This window comes from Camelus ferus, chromosome 15 (assembly GCF_009834535.1).
Source record: "Camelus ferus isolate YT-003-E chromosome 15, BCGSAC_Cfer_1.0, whole genome shotgun sequence".
Classification (NCBI taxonomy): domain Eukaryota; kingdom Metazoa; phylum Chordata; class Mammalia; order Artiodactyla; family Camelidae; genus Camelus; species Camelus ferus.
Window position 1 is genome coordinate 15,888,405 of NC_045710.1, and position 20,975 is coordinate 15,909,379.

Genomic DNA, 20,975 nt, shown 5'->3' on the forward strand with positions numbered 1-20,975 from the left:
CATGCGTCCCTCCCCAGGCCACCTCCTCTGAGCGGCCCAGGGCCCCGGCCGGGCTGGGGGCCAGGAGGAGGCACCGGAGGGTTGGACCCTGGGGGCAGCCACGCGCCCGGCCCTTTGGGGAGGTGGGCGCCAGTATGCAGCGGGAAGCCAGGTGGGGGGTTCTGTCCCCTCTAGTCCTCAGACCCCTCATTTGGGGACCGGGTCTCTTCACTCAATCCCAAGTAACTTTCAAGGTAGAGGAGCGTGAAAACCATCGGGAGGAAACCCGTACAGACCTTGCTGTGATCCTCCTTCCCTTAATACCTCATGGGTGCCAGGGTGTTTGGGGTACGGAAAGAAGAGCTTACGAGGATGGTGAAGGGGCGAGGATGTGGTGTCGAGTGGGGAGGGGTTGTTTATGTGTGGGATAGTGTGGACAGGGAGATGTGTAATATGGGAGTGTGGACGCGCGCCCCGACTGCCGCGGGAGGTGCCGGGTGGCAAAGGGCTCACGTCCGGGTCTCTGTGGCCTGGAGCGGGCCGAGAGCTCGAGGGTTATCTGCGGTCGCGGAGCGGGTGCAGGCGCTGGGCAGTGCCGGCCCCGAGCCCCGAGGGAGGGGCGCGCTTGCCCGGGGTCGGGAGAGCAGAGTCGAGAGCAGGGGTAGGTCCGAGGCAGGTCTGGTCTGCGTTGGCCCGGGAATGCGGGGATGCGCTGCCTGCCTGCAGCCAACGGTGATGGGGCCAAAGCGCGAGTCTCGGTTGCCTGGGTCCTCCAGATGAGAAGCTGGTTGTCTTTCTTGCACTCTGGAACCCAATAGTATAAACGGTCAGTTGGCGGGTCCTCCTGCGGGTCCCTAGGGATGCTGACGGGTGAGGAGCCGCCGCCTTTGCCATTCCTGCCGCTCTGCCAACGCTCTCCTCCCTCCCTACGGTGCTTGCGCCGCGGCGCGCCCGGGGCGAATCGTGGACGCAGGTATTTATGTAGCATTAGGCGAGACCTCGGCGCTGGAGGGACCGGACCGCTGAGGACGCCGAGCTGCTGCTGCCCGCGAAACTTCCACCTCGTCAGCTTAGGGACGGTCAGGCTCCACTGCTGCAGGCTCCAGCCTCTCACCAGCCGAGCTACGCTGGGATTCGGACTCCTCTTGCAGTGACTGATCTGTCCTGGTTACAGCTGTATTTACCCTAATTGCAGTCGGTTTAAAGTTGTCTCTCTAGTCGCTACAGCGTTCCTTTTCTTGCCATGTGGTCTTATTTCTCACTCGGCCCTGGGAGGGCAAATTTAAGGAATTATTTCAGTTTAGGATGAATGACAGCAGATTTAATTAGCCCACCTCATTTGTTAATGTTTTTAAAAATTGTATTGGGGACTGTAGAACTACTTTTTCACTCTTTGGGGGAGGATGTGTGGGGATAAACAACTTTATAAATTGTTTATCCCTACTCTTGGCCAAAACATTATCAGATAATACACAGGTGAATCCTTTAAAGGCTGGTTGATATGCGTGTATTTGTGTAGTCACATATTCTAGGCATTTATACAAGTATGGAGCTGAGTGCCACTGGTGATTATAGTCTGCGTCCCACTTGTTCTGAGTGCACCTGGTTTATCATCCTGCTATAAATCAGGGAATGACTGGCATATGTGCCCTTAAACTCTATATGAATTTAATGTCATTTAAATTAGTTTGTCAGCTGATGCATTTAACCAATTTTAATAACTTTTCTGCAGAAGCATCTTATAAACCGTATTTGTCCATGATTAAGAAAAACATTTTCTTCTGTTCAGTCTCTCCATTTCTAGCACACTTAACAGAAATTTATAGGTCTCCAACTTTCATTTGCAAGCAACAATCCAAACGAAATACCTAGAGTTGTACTGAAATAAAATATCCTATGGTAGCCATGGTAACAAATAGATTAAGGGTTATTGGTTTTCATCTGTATGTGATGGGAGGGAGGAATCTAGTGTTGTGTCTTTTTAATTATGCTTCTAATAAGTGGTGGTCATACTTCAGGTACTCAGTGTGGGAGATAAGCGAGACCAAAAATTCAGTTTCGTGAGAGGTTTACTGGAACAAAGACTAGTAGAGCCCAGGAGAATGACTTCTGCTAACTGCAGCTCCTCATATCCAGGAAGCGAATGGATAAAACCGTTTTTGTTTTTCAAGTAGATGAGAATCGAGTTAGTCCCTTTAAGATTAAAATTTTATTATGTTTATAAGCTCTCACCAAAGGAACCTTTAAATCTAGCCCCTGTTTTCTAGGAATAAACATGTTAGAAGTGTGGATGTTGGTGTGGATTGAGTATCACAGTTGTTATCAACACCCTGTCAGTCTAAGTGAGGCATATGATTAGTCTATTCAAATCTTGCCTGTTTCAATATTCATGCATTTCCATGGTGATCCATTCCATTTTTGTTTACTTAGTCAACCTTATAAATCTTTGGCATCAATTTCAGTTGTACCATCTTTTTTTCTTTCATTTATCAATTGATTTGGCTGTAAATCATTCCCAGGTTGAAGGGTTTCTGTCTTTTTTTTTTTTTTCCTTGCTAGTTTCCAGAAGTTTATAGTATTCCTGGTTACACACAGATATAAAAGGGTTAAACTTTTTAATTCAAATAACACCACTGATGCTAATGTAGTTTTTTAGTATCTTATGTGATATGTGTGTGTACATGGGTTTGGTTTTGTTTGTTTGTTTTTTCCCCTTCTTCTAGCAGGCTTATCCTAAAGCTTTCTCTCTTTATGGCCTGGAGATGTCAATCCAACTCAGCCAAATTGACTAAAGTCTTTCCTTTCTTCCTTCCTTTTCTTCTCTCATTCCTTCCTTCCTTTCTTCATTTTTCCCCCTACCCTGTTATGGTTCAAGGATTCTTTATGTCTTCAGCTATATCTGGCTCAAACAGACTTCAGGACTTTGCATATTATAATAGGCTTGTCCTTCTATTAGGATCTTTTCTCTTCCAATAGTAGACAAAGACAGAAGCTTCTGGAGCATCCGAGGATTTTTCCAAGTACAATATACATTTTGTGGCAGCATATAGTGTCTCTAGGATCATTGTAACCTTGTAAGTTCACTGAACAGGCAGTTTTGCTTAAACGCAAGTGATGATTTTGCTCACCCGCTTTCAACTTTGCTTTCTAATGATGCAGTCCCATGCTAATCGCACCCGGTATATTTCAGAAATATCAAGGCGAGCATTAGCACACTACTGACTTATTAGGATCAGGCGAAGTAATTGGAGCACTTAAGTTCAAAGTCAGATGGAGAAACGGAATTATAACCAATCTTGTGATTCTATAATCGGTCAACTAAGTGATTACTTGAGCGTAGGGGGAGGAATAAACATCACGAATAAGAAATCCAGCCTTTGGTTGCGGTGGGTGAGGATAAACCAAGGGAGAAACCACGTAGGATGACTGGAGAATAAGAAAGTTCTTTGTGGACAGATAAATCACATGTAGACCCAAATGTTTAGAAACCAGAAGAATGTAGTTTGTGCAGAAGATGATCATTTATTACTCAGGAAATCAGGATGTCATCTCCTAATATGCAAAAAAAAAATGATCTTAATCGTTTTGGTTAAGAAGAAAAAGTGTGTCGGAATTCTTTACCTGCCTGTTGGATCAAAAAATGCTGAGATCAGGATCACTCTGAAAGCAAACTCTGGTTCTTCCTACCACAGCTACCCACTTGCTTTCCCAAAGTCCTAGGTCAGAAAGGTAGTCTCCTCTTTAAGGAAATCACTGGAATACAGGGAAATCGACACTGCAAAAAAAAAAGAAAAAAAAAAAAAAAAAGATGAGGTAGGGTGATCCTTGGAAGTAGCAGCACAGTTCCTGGTGAAATGAACTTTATTGTCTTGGGACATATCCACCTTTAAAGTGGGAAAGGGAAGATTTATCATTTCCCATGAGAGAGGATATCTGCATGAAATTCACACGGTTTAAATTTTTGACTCTGCAGCAGCTGATGGTGATTCAAAAGCCAGAAAAGGAACATTGTTGTGGTCAGAGATCAGATTTGGGCCAATAGGTCAGCTCCCCAAACATTTCAAGGCTGCAATTAGCTCCACAACTGTCAATTTTTATAATTATTTTATGGAGTTTTGAAATTTTTAAATCATTGACTCTTTTAAGGATGTGTGTGTACATAAATATAAATACATATATACACATACATACATACAAATATGTTATGTATAATATATGTGTATATACATATATACAAATATGTATTCTGCCACTTTTCTTTCTTTTTTTAAAATTGTGGTAAAAGGAAGCGCGTAACATAAAATTTACCATCCTTACTATTTTTAAGTGTATGGTTCAGGAATGTTAATATTTTATTGTTGTACAGTGGAGATCCAGAACTTTTTTATCATGCAGAAATGAAACTCTATACCCATTAAACATCACACATCCATTTCCCCCTCCCCCGTCACCTGGCACCTACCATTATACTTTCTGTTTCTTTAAATTTGACTACTTCAGATACCTCACATAAGTGAAATCCTACAGTACATGTCTGTGAACATGGGTGAGCAAATATGACTTCGGGATCCAGCTTTCAGTTGTTTTGGAGATATACCCAGAAAAGGGATTGCTGGATTCTTCCACTTTTTCCACCAATGTGTTACACTTATGCTATGTGTAAGAGACGTGGTGAAAATGCAGTCAACAGAATTCAGTCAGATAAAGAATGCAGTGAATGTGACTGACATTTGTTTTTTCCTTTTCTGTGTATACATTCCCTTACAAGTCTCTCCAGTCTCTTACGTTTTGCTTTTAGGACTTGCCTGAGTTGCAGCGATATGGCAGAGTGGGAAAAGGCGTGGTTTTGGTTATCAGAGTTGAAGTCCAGTCCCTGGTGCCAACTAGCTGTTGACCTTGAAAAGATCCTTGATCTCAGTAAAACTCCATTTTCTTTTATGAAAATGGAGGGAGTAATCGTGGCCAAGGTAACTTTGGTAAAACCTGCATGACGTTGTCTGGCCTAGACAAGTGCTCTAGAAAGAAGAGCTTCGGTGAAGTAGCCAATTTAGAAAAGGCAGCAGAACAGCAACCCCTGGAGATTTCAGAACCATAGACACCTACCCTGTTAAATTTGATCATAAATGTTTCCTTGATATGCCAGGGTATATATAAATATATCATATTCTTTGAGTCTCATTATCAGGACTTATTCTGAAAAGCATAAAGATTTGCATCACAATTACAATAGTTAAAAATATTCTTGAGTGGATTTGATATATGAACTTTTAATTCCATTTTTAGTATCATAATTTTAGTGTTGATGTAGATTTTAGAGGTCAGCTAATCTACCTATTATTCAATCACCAAACCTGTATCAAGCCCCAATAATATAATAATAATAGGTTCCAGTTATGGCTGCCCACTATATTCTAGTACTTTACATATATTATCTCTAATCCTCATATCAACGCTGCAAGGTAGGGATTATCCACATTTTACAAATGAAGATGAGGCTCAGAAAGGTAATCAACTGGCCCAAGGCCACAGATCTAGCCACATTGTACATCTAGGCGTAAACCCAGATTCCTCAGCTACCAATCTGTCTTATCTTTTCTTTTCCGTGTTTGTGTGTGTCTGTGTGCATATGTGATAATCCAGACTGGATCTCAATGCATTTGTACCACCTCATGCTGCCCATTATGTTCCAGGTACCGCGTTGTCTCTGCTAATTAACATTTTAAATAAAATAATTCTATTAGCAGAAACGTGAGCTTAAATAGGAATATTCACTGGGTCGGAACAACATTCCTAGCACTTTTGGATTTGCCACCTGCTTCCATTTACTCTGATTCCTGGGAGGCTAACGAGGAAAACTTTTAGGTGCTTAGAATAGTACCTGTTTCCATGTTGAGCCAGTGTAATAAATAAATAGCAAATTGAAGGGTACAGACAATGTAGAAAGGACTAAGGATACGTCCAGGACCACTAAAGACTGATCTGGCCATGTTCACTTGTGAGTGCCAGTGCCTAGCACAAAACTTGATAGTAAAAATGTTTGCCTGGATAAATCTGTGCCCAGAGAAGGTGTCAGGTAATAGACATCAAAGCCTGCTTTTTGGATTTCCCTTTCACTCAGTAGTGGGTAGCTATCTCTTCATGGATTTTCATTGTGTGGAATTTTAGGTGCTATGTTTGGGTGTATATCTATTAAATATGCTTGTTGATGAATTCTAACTAATCTAAGTGGAATCTTCTAGGATTTATGACTTGAGACTTTGAAGACTAATTTTCTTGGAGCTTCTTCATTCCGGTAATAACTTGAATTTATTTGGCACTTTTGAGAGTCGACACAAATGTCTGTCTTAGCCCGTCCTTCACATCACACTTACTTGTGAGGTGTTGTCCTGACTTAGATTTTTAATTTATGGAATTTCATAAAAGCATTTTTTTTAAGGAAATAAAAGCCCCTCTCAATCACAGAGACCACTATGATGGGGCAGTAACACTGTATTTTCCAACTTCTGTTCTAGTTTTATTCTCTAGTTTTATTCTTGTTTTGTTTTGCTTTTTGTTTTTTTGTTTTGTTTTGTTTCGTCTTTGGAGTTGGGCAAAGTGAACAGAACCTGGGGCAGACACCACAAAGATGTGTTTGCTCCCTGTTTTAACTTTTGCCACCCCTCTCAGGCAAGGAATGACTCCTCCAGTTTGGAATTCACTGTGAGAAAGGCATGGTTACGGTGCCTGTGATCAAACTTGTAAGTGAGCACTTGCACAGGAAAAGATGGTGGGTAAGGGGGAGGCTGCAGGGGCCCTGGGTTGGCCGAGCTGCTCCTGGGTGCCTGCCAGCTCCACACCTCCCCCTTCTATCCTCAAGGTAAAATCAGGATCAGGCGGGAGGCTTTCTTTTTCTTCAGGGGTCCCTGCAAAGCTCTTAGGAGCAGGGACAGGGTGGGGACGATGAGGCATGAGAAGAGAGGGGGACTCTCTTTGTCTTGTGGAAAGCAAAAAAAAAAAAAAGCTCTTCAAAGGCTGAGGCCACATTAGAGACCTAACAGTTGCCAGATCATCCCTGTTTTCCTTTTGGATATTTAGCAAATTGAGAAGTGGCGGGGAAAGGTAAAATGTGAATTAAAAAAAAAAAAAAGTCAAAAACCTCACCTTTCTCTTTTACCTTCTCTTTTCAAATTTCCAGCTTTAAGCATTTGCTTTCAGATCAAAACCAAAGCTGAACTCAGCCTCCCGAGGAACTTTAATGATATAAATTCATCTCCTGGAGCTTCTAAATGAGTACAGACTCAGTAACCGTTTCCTGAGCAGGTCTAGCGGAGAGAACCGCTCCCTCCGTGTGGCATCTCATTTGTTGCTCCCCTTGGGACGTGGGTAGTGTCATTCCCATTTTGCAGATGAGTTCTAGAGAGACAGAGCATTTGCCTGAGGTCAGGTCAACAAACAGGGGTGGCTGGAGGGGTTTAAGGAGTGCACAAGCCTGGCCTCCAGACAACTGCCAACCTATGAAGAAAGAAGAGAGCCAGTGTTCCCTTTCATATGGAATATAAATTGCTTTATTCAAATAACAGAATAGATACACACTTAGCCACCTTGCTCACTGACTACGACAGTTGACATAATAAATTGAGGTCTAACTAATTTTATTTGGAGGCTTGAAATAAACTCAGAGAAACCAAAACCCCGCTGGTACAATTTCAAACACCATCACACTTAAACTCACTGCCATCCTTGTTTGTAAACTGAACAAAAGTTCAATTCTGAGTTTATCTTGAAGGCTTAGGTCTAACTGACTACTTCTCTTTGTGGTCAGAAGGCTTCTTAGGGTTCCCTGACTTAAATGTATGAGAATTGAACATTTGAGGATTAAGTGGGTTCCTCTTTACAGTGCTTAGAACAGTACCAGGCATATCGTTAACTACTGTCTACATATAAGGGTAGGTTGTACTCTGTTTCATATCACATGAACAAGAGGTTGTTTCTGGATTCATTTTGGGAATCACAGTCTCCTTGAAGGTAGGGACCAGCTTTGTCTTTGAGCCTTGGACCTGGTACATGTTGAGTACTCACTGAGACATGGCCCTGAGCAGGAGAGCTCCCATTCTGACTCAGAAGCCCATGGCATGTGGAGAGCAGGTGAAGTAAGACCAACGAGTGGTCCAGTCCAGGAGGTTCCTGGGAAGTTCTGAAAAATAGAGCACAGGGGAATAACACAATCGTGAATGCTGCCGCGGACCCCTACGTGATCCTGCCCAGCCACCTGGGTGCTGCTGCCGCTGACCAGGCTGCCCAGTCCAATAGCAAATGATGCTCCTCTAAGCCTGGTCCTCAGATTGGTGCCAGGCCACAGATTGGTTATCAGTCTGTGACAAGAGCAATTGAGAATAAGCATTTAGAAACCTCTGTTGGATTTGGTACTGCCTTGACTGCCAAGAGCGTGATCCCTGGGCTTTGCTCATTGAAGAAGGTGTGCACTAGGTTGGGGCCACATCACCCTCCCACGTCACTTGCTGATAAAGCAGCATTTGATGTGAGCTGTGCTCTAGCCATGCATGGTAGGACCACGCTTTGATTCCTAACAGATTGGAGATACAAATAAAACCCTCAAACCTGGTCTTTCAGCACACAGAAGGGTAGAGTGCCGCGTGGGAGCCGAGATGCAGTTGTCTTGCCGGAGCACATGCAGTGATTTTCTAAAGCTCCGATCTAGAATCCCTCATCAGCGAGGCCAGGCTTGTCACCTTTGGGGCAACAAGCAGATTGAATTTTGGCCAGTCCAGCAGTGTTCACTGCAGCAGGGGCCGCTGCCTGGTTTGTTCTGTCCTGTCCAGAAAACAATTGCCATGTTGGGTGGGCTGTGATGGGGGTGCCTGCTCTGTGTTTATGTGCATCCGCAGTCATCTCCCTGAAGCTGAGTCTGAGCTTCCGGTCTTAGTGCAGGAACCTCAGACCCACGTTCGTATGAGGCCATCTTGTTGCAGTGCTGCTGTTTTGACTTCTTGAGCTAAGCGTGTGTTCTTTCGCCATTGAATTAGCTGATTTGTTTGGGGTCGTTTATTTTGCCACTCAGTAGCTTATTTGTTGGATCTAAAGAAATATAAGCTGACCATGCTCTGATTCTGGCTTTCCAAACCCAAAGCAAGGGCCACAGAATTTGGGAAGCATAAGTGGCACGTTTGGAAGCCGGGTTAGTGAGACCTGGAGGCTGTGTACCGCATGTGTGCCGGGCTGCTCCGGCCAGCGTAGAGCCTGCGAGAAGTGGAGTGCTGTAATCTATTCGGTTCATGCTGTTCCAACCAGCTTTAATCATCAGAACTTGAATAATATTCAAACTGTGAAAGGAACATATTTCTTGCTGAAACCTAGGTATGCCAAGTAGAAGCTCTGAAGCTTCTCAACCTACCGATCTATGGCAACACATTGCAAAAAAAAAAAAAAAAAAGGAGCACCTGGATTGCTTCATGCATCGTGGGGAAGCTGCCTTTTTCCACAATCAAATGGCACTAAGATCTAAAATTTCCTCTTTTCCCCCCAAGGAGAAAAATGATTTTTATGGAAACCAGGCTTCATGGAAGTCATTTTTTTCCCCTCCATGAAGTCACCACCTCTCTTGTAACTGAAGGGACATTTTTCCGCTGGCTCTGGGTATCTAACAGGGTCTGCTCTGCCACCCCTGGGGGAGAGGTCTGGCGGTGCAGGGGCTGTCTGGAGGGAGGGGATATGGGTTGTGTGACCTGTGAGACATCAGTGACTGGTGCCTGGGACATAAGGAGAAGGTCGCAGGCTGCAATAGAGAGACTAAGAGGAAAACAGCTCAGGCTACCACATGGCTGAGATAAAGCCACACAACCCGTCATCCTGCAGCCAGGACTCCAGCCCTGGGTTTCCATGTGGGGCTGTGATGACAGCCCCTGCCTCTCCCCACTCTCCGTCCCTCACATCCCCCGGTGAAGAGGGCATGCCAGAGCCACCGCCCTGGGCAGGTTCCCCCCTAGGAATGTAAAGCTTCTCTCCTAGATTCTGCAGAAACCAGAAAAAGCCATCTTTGTTGATGAGGACTCCTGGGGAGGCTGCAGGGGTGGGGTGGGCACTCACTGAACTGTGAAGTCACAGCTTAAGAGCAGGAACTGTCAGCTGTTTTTATTCCAGGTGTGCCTCTCAGGATGTCTGGCCTTCACAGACATTCTTTGGTATCTGGCATAGGCACCTAGGCCAGGTGTAGTCTCCCTTGGTCCTAGGGAAAGGAGGAGGCAGTTGGCTGTCTGACTCTTGGCTCCCATGCTCCATGTGACCAGGGGTCCACTAAGGGGTAAGGATGGGGACATGAGATCAATATCTAGGGACTGAGCTTGTGACAGTGGGGAGGACAAAACAGAGTTACAATTAGAACTTGTTTGCTTTCAGCCCAACAACGAAAAGACAGCTCGATTAAAAACATGGGCAAAGGACTTGAGCAGATATTTCTCTGAAGAACATATAGCAGTAGCCAACAAGCACATGAAAAGATGCTCAACATCACTAATCATTAGGATAATGCAAATTAAAACCGTGGTGAGATACCACTTCACATTCGTTAGGATGACTGTTACTTAAAAAGAAAAGAAAAAGTGTTGGTGAAGATGTGGAGAAATTGGAACCCTTATGCACTGCTCTCATGGCAATATAAAATGATCTGACCACCAAGGAAAACAGTATGGAGGTTCCTCAAAAATTAAACATGCAATTATCATATAATCATCTAATTCTGCTTCTGGATATATACCCAAAAGAAGTGAAAACAAGGACACAAGGACTCAAATAGGTATTTATACACCCACGTTCACAGCAGCATTATTCACAAAAGGCAAAAGGTGGAAGCAACCCAAGTATTCATCAATGGGTGATGGATAAATAAAATATGTTATGTACATACAATGGAATATTACTCAGCCTTAAAAAGAAAGGAAGTTCTGACACATACTAGAGCAGGAAGGAACCTTGAAGGCATTATGCCAAGCGAAATAAGCCAGTCATAAAAGGACAAACATTGTGTGATTCCACACATATGAGGTACCTAGAATAGCCAAGTTTATAGAGACAGAAAGTAGAATGGTGCTTTCCAGGGGCTGGGAGAGAGGGGAGTGGGGAGTCATCGTTCAGTGGGTACAGTTTTAGTGGAGGAAGATGAAAAAGTTCTGGAAATGGATGATAGTAATGTTTATACAACAATATGAATGTACTTAATGCTACTGAACAGTACACTTAACTGATTAAAATGGTATATTTTATGTTATATATTTTTACCACAATAAAAAAAAATAGACTTCTAAGCATATTCCAAACTGGTTCTCCTAATAAATTCTTTCAACAATTTGCTTAGAGGGAAAAAGTCATTTACTAACAGTTCAACAATCTGAGCATTTGCTGTGTATCTTGCCCTGTGCTGGGCATTGTATTTATTTATTTCACTTGAGGGATAATAGCTGAGGCAGTACAGAGAAAATAAAATCCACAGATCTTAAGTGTTTAGTTCACTGAGTTGCGATAACTATATACACCTGTGTAGCCACCATCCAAAACAAGATGTAAAACGTTTTCATCACCCCCAGAAAGTTCCTGTGTGCCTCCTCCAAGCAATCCTGCTTCTTTCCCCAACCATTTTCTGCTACCAGTCACCATAGATGAGATTTGCCTGCTGTTGGCTTTCTTATGAACGGAAACATGTGGTGTGTACTCTGGTGCCCAGCTGCACCGTTTATCCACACTGACACTTATCCCAGTAGTTTGTTCTTTATTGCTAAGTAGTATTCCGTGGCACATGCCACAGTTGGTGTGTCCACTTTCCTGTGGATGGACATTGAGCGGTGCAGTGTTTGGGGACAGCCAGCAGCGAGGGAGGATGTTGACTGGTTAACTGGCAGTGTCCTCACAGGTTGGAGCTGTCATTTAAGCTCTCTGTGCTGGGGGTTTTCCTTCTGGACAGGCAGCTTACCCAGAGTTGAATGGTCTCCAGGTCATGGGGTCATGGCCATGGCATTTGGGTGATTTACACTAAAAGTATGGCTTCCAGGGAGCCAGATGCTCGTGCTGCTCCTAGACAGATTTATCCCCTGAAGGCACATCACACAGGAAGCTGAGTGTCTATCAGGAGGCTGCTTGGTGACTCTGCGCTGGGGACAGGCTGGTGGATGGTCTTAAAGGTCAATGCCCTTAAGCCATGACTGCACTGCCCCAGCTCAGGCAGCCACCCGCAGAACTGACCAGATAGCAGGGGGTAGGACCAGGGTGGCCTGTCCCCGGCTCGGCCCCTTCCTCTCTGGCTTGGAGCCTCAGGGCTGGTTGATGGGTTCTTTCTGTAGCCACATGAATGCCTTTAGTCTGAGACAGCAGCGTGACAGCTGCCTTTACAGTGACCTTGCCCTCTCTGTTGTGACCCATTCTCTGGTGAGTCTGCAGTCTGACTCTGAGGTCAGCGTCCCCCACTCCCACATTTCCGGGCAGCATCTCATTTCCTGAAGCAGCGAGGCCTTGTGCTCGCGAGCCACAGCCTTCACTGCCAGGTAGGTCTGGACTCAGCATCCTCGCAAGGCCACCTACACATGGCATAATCTAGGCAAGTTACTTCATCTCTTGGAACGTAGCCACCTCATATAATGGCACTAATAATAGCTTTACTGCCCTATGTACTGCCTGTAACAGGCCTGTAAGGGGGTGGGGTGGGGGTGGGAGGGCAGTTCTTGCCTTCCAGGAATGCAGACAAAGTTCATCTGCATGAAAGCTGAATTCAGTTGTCTCCCCGAGGTCCACATTCCTGGGTGCTGCCTCATCGCAGGATGTAGACGATACAGGAGGAGAGTGTGTGGGTGGCCGCTGGAACTGCTCTACAGGGGAGAGCTGGGAAGACAGGGGTGGCTGATGAGGGCGGGCTGTCGTCACTGGGGAGCCCCAGGAACCAGGGCATTTGGAGACCCTCCAAGAGCAGGAGTCTTGATGATGGTCACCCTCCCTCCATTCAGGTGCCTCCCTCTGTTCACCCCTGACCCCCGTCCCAAGTCCACCAGCTCACCAGCTCAATACAACTAACAGATCTACTCTCTCCTGCGAGAGCTAAGCTTAAAAGACCAGCTGGGGTTTGCACTGTGATTTCTAAAGGAGGCATTACGCTGAATTCACCTCTGAGAGATGTCGATGGCTCAGCTAGAGGTGCATGAGCCCCAGAACTGTGTGGTTGGCTCCCTGGCCAGAGCCTGCAGTGTTGATGCTCAGAGGATGGGGGAATGGAGTGTGGAGCCCATCTCAGCGAGTCAGGACATGGCTGGAGAGTAGGAAGGTGCATTGGTGACAGAGGGACCGTCACCTGGCTCCAAGGAGCCACACTCTCTGGCCAGGCGGAGGCCACCCTTGGTTCTCCTCTCCCCTCTTCCATCTCTTGAAGGCTTTCACATCTCTCTGCTCAGTTTAGATCCTGCCTGTCATTCATGCCTTCCTCCAGGAGGAGCCCGTAACCACGTTCTCCATGTAACCACTTCTTAGAGGTCCCCAGCTGACCATGTGCTCCTGGGGGAATTTTGATCATCCCATCTTTTGTTTATATTCCTTTGTTGATTTTCGTCTACAAGCCCAGGGCCCTGCTAGGCGCATGTCACAGTTTGATCGAGTGAGACCCAGAGAAGGCGAATGCCATCTAAGACGTGCCAGTGAGAAGCAGGACCCCAAATCCTAGATCATGGAAGCAGCGTCACGAGCTGGAGAGATGGCAGCGGAGGGTCCAGATGCTCCCAGGGATCCTCTCCCATGACCGGTACTGTTTCAAGCTGTGCTGGGTGGAAAGGTGCAAAGCCCGGGGAATTTTCTCTCTGTGTGTTGGTTATTGTCACATGGAAACAGGGATGATTTCCTGAAATGTGTGACTAGATAAGGAATCCCTTCACCAAGGTGTAAAATAACTGTGCATCCAAATCTAAGCCACAAAGAAAGGGCTTTGCTCCATTTCTCCTGCACATCACACACAAATCTTCGTAGGGCACTAAACCTGTGTGCTCATCTGATGTTCTTGGGGCCTGGGGTCATCGGTGAAAGTCCAGTCTGTATCGGCTCCCAGGTGTTACCTGTGCACCACACCCCCATCCTCTTCCTTCTCCCTCATCCAGGTTTGTGTCATCCCTCTGCCCAGCTGTGAACCACACAGCCTGGTTTGCCTCGAGGAAACTCTGTCCTCGGAGTATGTGTTTGGGTGCTGGAGAAGGGGTGGCAAAAAGGTGCGTGAAAAACATTCCTTGCCTTTCTTCTGATCAGGAGACTATAAGGAAAAATACGAAACACTTCTTTGGAGATTTTGAAAATAAAATTTCTTTATATATTTTTTTTTAATTGAAATATAGCTAGTTTACAATGTTGCATCAATTTCTGGCATACAGCATAATGTTTCAGTCATACATGTACATGTATATTTCTTTTCATATTCTTTTTCATTATAGGTTACAAGATATTGAATATAGTTCCCTGTGCTATACAGTATAAACTTACTGTTTATCTATTTTATATATAGTAGTATCTGCAAATCTCGAACTCCCATTTTATCCCTTCCCAGCCCCTTTCTCCTCTGGTAGCCATGAGTTTGTTTTCTATGTCTGTGAGTCTGTTTCTGGAAAACAAAATTTCTAAACTGACTTTATCATGAGTTTGTTTATTTGAGAGAATCGTTTTGGAAAGTTGCTTAATGAAAAGAAATTGGGGACACATTATATATATACTATGATATCAAGTATGTGAAAACAAAGAAGGACGTAGAACAAAAGGCTGAAAATATGCCATAATGTTAACAGCAGTCCTCTTTCTATTTTAAAATTCTCTATTTAAAAAATAGATTTTTTAAAAAGTAATCAACGTATCTTTCATAATGGGAAAAATTAAAACTTATTTAACCAGGGAAAGAAATTTAACAGCACTAATAAGGTTAATTTTTGCCACCTGCCACCCTCAGAGTGAGCAATGTGTTTGTGTACATGCCCACACAAATACTAACAAAAACATGGAAAGGACAGGCCTCAATGTGGAAGAAATTCTTGAACAACCAGTATTTAAAAGGGAGGAAAGAACAAAATATAATCATATAATCCCATATGTAATATCCCTCACAGTAAATCTCAGAGCCCTCTTAAATGAACAATTCTTTCAAGGTTTTATTCCATCCTGGGGCTTCTGCAGGATCCAAGATTGGAGGGCTTGCTTCTTAGAGACAGCTAAGCTAAAGCAGGCTCCAAACCCAAAAAGCCTGCCTCGGTGAATGCTAGCCGAGTGCCAGCCTTCTCAAATAACTGTGCCCCCAAGTGGTCACTTGTACCTGTAAATTACATCCAGCAAAAAGGTTGCAATTAACCAGATCCTGCACCACAGGGTTTATAATTTAATAATAACGATGATGGCAGTAATATAAAACAGAAAGGAGTGAGAAAGGGAAGAAGAAACCAAATTGTGTGTGTGTGTGTGTGTGTGTGTGTGTGTGTGTGTGTGTGTGTGTGTGTGTGTGTGTGTAGAGCAAAAGACAGGGAAGAATGTTCTGAATGTTCACCTTCCCCACGCCCCTCCAGAAAGAAGCGTTGTCTATGTGCGTGTTCTCAGCAGCAGAGGAGCCTGGCCAGAGGGGTGAGGGTGGCTGTGAGCAAAACCCTCCAAGAATTCCAGAGACTCTGCTCCTTTCTCCGGATGCTCCTCCGTGCCTTTGACGGCCTGCTTCTCTGCAGCAATAGTTCCATGATCGTCTCCTTGGCAGTCTGCCAGAGGCTCTAAGTGTACCGAGAATTGTGTTTTAATAGAAGGCTTTACCTCTGATACAGATTTAAAATGGGGAAGAAACTTTCAGTTCCTCAGCCAGAGCGAAATGCATTTTGCTTCTTGTGAAATGCTCATGATTACAAGCTCATCTTACATAATTTTATTATTTTCAATTGCTGCCTGTCAATCTCAGGTGATGGTTTCCTGGGAGCAGAAAGGAGGCAGATTCTGGGTGATGATAAGAAAAAAAAAGTCACCCAGTCATTAGCAAATCGTATAGAAGTTTAGAAAGGAGAATAATTATCTTTGTGATGATGCTGTTCAAGATAATCAGAACTTGCATTGCTAAGTTAGACACGCAGAAGTGAATTGAGTCCTATTAATGGCCTTTTAGAAAAAGCATTTTCACTTTAACAAAGGGTTGATGTTTGAAATTTTAAAAAAAAATCTTTAAATCTAATGAAAGCGTTCTCTTCAATAACCATGTTTTCGGAAATCTTTGACACTGTCGAGGTGGTCCACTGTCACGCCCACAAGAGGGCATTTTCTCATCAACTACTGTAAAAACGATTTGTTTTTAAAGAGAAGCTGAGAGGCCTGGGGGATGGAGAGTGCTAATCAGAAGCTGGGGATGGAGAACTACTTGCAATTGAGTTGTATGTATGTTTCCACTTAATACGTCCTGCCGGTGCGGGAGCCAGTGCTACTGGCCAGGAATTCTGCTCAGTGTGTTTACTCTGTTTTTAATGTCTTATTCCCAGGATGACTTGGCACCAAAGGAAACCTTCACAAGAGTTTTCTCCAGATGCAGGATACCACATGCTAGTCTGTAGCTATCATCAATTCCTAGAACTGGTATTTTAGCCGTCAATGACTTTTACTACTAAATTTGATTTTCCAGTATTTTAAGACTGATCAAAATCCTCTAGTACAATGAGCCCCCACCCTTTCCTATTCCAGAGTCCTTCCTTTATTTATTAACAAATATTTATTGAGCACCTACTACTGTGTGTCAACAAGGAGCCAGGCTAAGACCCTGTCTTCATGGAACATACAGTCTCCATAAGGAGACTTAGCATAAAAAAAGAAAAGAAACACTGAAGTATAGTCTAGATAATTATAAATGCTATGAGGGAAAATTGTTGGGAAAAGGGAAGGGGTGGCTATTTTGGATTGGGTAGTTAGGAATACTTCTCTGAAGGGGAACCAATGATATTCTAGTTTTGTTCAGTGGATACCAGTACTATTTAGATTACAAACGTAATAAATTCTTTAAACTCCCTTCTTCAAAAGAGTTAGTTGCAATGTTTAGTATCTCATGGACCATGAAACATGATGAAAATGGGAGAAGCAACGTGAAGTTGACAGTTACTAGTTTGTGTTAAATAACATTTATAAATTATCCTCTATTCTTCACCCCATTATTTCAAAAAACAATGAAAATTTTAACACCAAAGAGTAGGAAGGCTATAATTCCAAATAGGATAAACTTAGTGTTTTGGAAAATTCACTCTTGAGTTTTCATCCATGCTTGGTCCCAGAACTTCACCGTGGACTAGTGCCACTCATGATAATCATCTACCCTTTACCCAACCACAGGCCCAAGCTGCAGAAGGCACAGTAATGGCAGCTCTGTTGACGCCAATTTCTTAAGCCTGCCCAGCTCACAGCCACACATACAAGACACAAGAGCAAAAGGTGTCGTGCTTCCCATCCTAGGGGTTCTAGGATACTTGGTAGGGAATTCAGCTCAAGAGCTATGATGCCCTTAGAGATCAGTGTGACAGTTTCTGAAGCCAAGAGTCAAAGCTCTACTTTGAAGACATGTTTTGAAAGGTCAGAACAGAACAGGCTGAGCAAATCAAGGAGGGCTTCCTGGGGAAGGTAAGCCTTCAACTTGGCCTTAAAGGATAGAAAGGTATGAGGAAGAGGGTAATAACGAGTGACATATTCATTATTTTAAGTTAATATGGAACACCTCTTGTGGTCCAACACCCAATAAAAGCAACACCCACTGTGTAATGTTTTCAGGCATAATGAAGTAACTAGTAATCCCTAAAAACCTATTGTCTAGGGATGGCTGTCATTAGTATTCTATCATATTTTCTTCTAGTCTTCCTTTTGTTTTGCATTTTTACAGTAGCCGGGGACACATTGCAAGTAAGATTTTGCATCATGCTTTTTTAAACTTTAGAACGTTGTCCCACGTCATTGAAAATGATTCCTGTACATCACTTCTTAGTGCCTACTTGGTATTCCATTATGCCTGTGATCTGGTTTACTCAGCCATTTCACCGATCAGGTGTCTTTGTTTGTTTGTTTTTTTTTTCCCTACTGTAACCCTCTTATGTGTTATCTTGGTTCATAATTTTGGTGTCAGGCAAAAACAACAAGGCCCAGCTCCGATGGCAACATAGACTCATCACATTTTCTATCCAGGCCTCTGTCTTCCACGTGTCACAGGGAGATAATAGTACCAGCCTCATGGAGTGGGGGGGTTGTAAGAGTTATATGAAAGGATGTTTTGGATCGAGTTCCAGAAATAGAATTACCAAGGTTTGATCTTTTAAAATTATATAACTTTCTAATTATAAGAATAATGTTCTTTATGGAAAATTTTAGCAAAAAGAAAAGCCAGGCCTCATCTCCTCACTAAGAGATAAAAACAATGAACATTTTAGAATCTATTATTTGTCACTTTGAGCAGAATTGGAGTTGTACTATATATATATTTATCTCCTGCTTTTTCCATCTTAACCTTGTATTGATTTCCCATTGTCATTACATATTCAGAAACATCGTAAAAGGCTGTATTTCATTATATTCCATTGTATTAATATGCCATATCTTATTTAACAAACTTACTATTGTTGGATTTTTTTTTCTAGATAATGACTTGCTGTTATAAATAACATTGAAATCAGGTGTTGTTGAAAATAAATATCTGCAGACCTTTGGGGTTATTTCCTTAAGATTAATTCCTAGAGCAGTTATTGCCAGATTAGCCATAGGAGGATACTGAAGACATTGATCTGCATCACCAGGTCACCCCCAAAAGCATGTGCTATTTACTCTCCCGTAAATAGCATAAGAACACCTATTTTACCCCACGCTCACCTATTATAATTTTTAAAACTATCTCAGTCCATTGGATCAGTGGGTGAGTGATGGTACCTCATGGTCCCAGTTTGCACTCCCTTGATTACCAGTGGGCTGGAGCATTTGTTTCTGTGTTTATTGACATTCCTGTCCTTTGCCTGTTCTTCTATTTATATTCATCTTTTTCTTATTGATTTGTAAGAGCTCTTTATGCATAAGAGGATATTAACCTTTTGGTGTAATGTTAGAAATATTTTTCCCAGTTTGTCATTTGTCTTTTAAATTCACTTATGGTTTCTTGATTGTATAGAAGCCTTTAATTTGTTTGTTGTCCTATTTGCCTTTTCACTTTGATGTTTCCTCTCGTTTTTATGCTTGGAAAATCCTTCCCTCTCTGTCTTTAGATATCTATTCATTTACATTTTCTTCTAGCTGTGTCATGATTTCATTTTATAGGTTCACATTTTCATCCAGCTCCAGTTTTCTTGTAAGATATAAGATAGGAATTTAACTTTTTTCTTAATAGTTATGTAATTCTCCCAGTTCTGTTTATTGAATGATCTTTCTTTTCCCCCAATATGAAATGCTACTTCTCTCATACACTGAATGAATTCTTATATAAGCTAGGGCATGTTTCCAGGCTATTTATTCTGTTTCATTCTCTCTCTGACCTAGTCTATACCACATTATTATAATTACAGATGTTTTTATATTATGTTTTAAAATCTGATATACAGATCAACTTCATTATTATTGTTTTCCAAAGTATGTTTAGCTGCTATCTCTGACACATCTAATAGCCCAGGTGAACTTTAGAATCATTTTTAACATGCTGAAAAATCTCTTGTTGACTTTTTTTTTTACATAACATATGAATTAGATGGTATCTATAAATTGGTTTATAAAGAATTGACATCCTGACTGCAGTATTGAGACTGCTCATTCGGGAACGTGCTATTCCATTTACTCTCTCTCTCTTTCTGTTTATTTAAGTTTACTTTCATATCTCTCTGTAAACATTTGTGGTTTTCTTCATATGAGCTCCGAACTGTTCTTAGAAACTTCATTCTAGATGCTACATACAGACAGAGTGAAGTCTTTCTGTCCCATTGTATCTTCTAATGAGTTATTTATTACTGACAAAAAAGAAAGCTGTTAATTTTATGTGTTTATTTTGTACCCTGCCAGGTTATTGAGCTTTTTAATGAATAGAACTTTTTTAAGGCTCTCAAAACATGCTGATCATTTCACCAAAAGAATGTGTGTACAGCTGATCCAACAGCAGTGTCTGGGAGAGCTTATATTATCATATTTAAGAATCTTTATTAATTTGGAGGAAAATGGCATCTCATTGTGTCCTATCTACCGTTTCCATGAAATTTCTTCCCGACACTAAGCCTGAGTCTGTAATGCAATTTATTTGGGGCATACAACCTCAGCAGGCAATGCTTGCATGTTGGCCTCTCCAGAAGAGATGGGCAGCTTTGGTGATTCTGATGTGCTGAAGAGTCAGATAGGAGGTCAGTGTTCAGACAGGAGTTTGGGGTTCACAGCCCCGCCTTGTGGGGAGGGCAGGAGGGGACTAGTCATAATGAACTGATGGAGGAAGTAGCCCTGGACGTATGGCCCAGACCTATTGGGTGGAGTCTGCTGTTATGATGTTAGGTTTCATCTCACCCAGATGTACGCTCACAGCCAGACAAACTGGAGTGCAAAGGAAGAGTCAGACACCACTTTCCCCACTGATGAGCGCTGAAGGACACCCAAGACTTCCAGGCACAAAGACAACCCCTCAAAGTGAGCAAAAGAAGAAGAGGATGGCCGACCAGGAATTTAACTGTCGTATCTGGGCACTTGGTCCTCAGCAGCTGTACCGAGTTCACGTTCTATTGTCGTCCTGTCCAAATTCAGGCTTTCTGTCGGTTTCGGGGAAGGAAGGATTTCTCCTCCCCGGCTTCTCCCCAGCATATGGCTGGGGGCGGGGGCGGAATCTCCCCGCAGCCCCACACAGACAGCTTGTGAAAGTACTGACGGTGTGCGTTTCCTCCGTTGGACAACTCTTCTTTCACTCTCTGATTTTTATGCCAGTTTGAGAAGGTTGTTTTTCTCCCACTTGAAAATCTCCTTCGGAAGGAATATGTTGCCATCAGCAAGTC

General features: G+C 43.1%; 1 protein-coding gene across 2 annotated transcripts in view; it reads left to right on the forward strand.

Annotated features, from left to right (window-relative positions):
* KLHL29 (kelch like family member 29) overlaps positions 1-20,975 on the forward strand; it is a 295,554-nt gene that overhangs the window by 694 nt on the left and 273,885 nt on the right. The gene's annotated exons all lie outside the window — the stretch shown is intronic.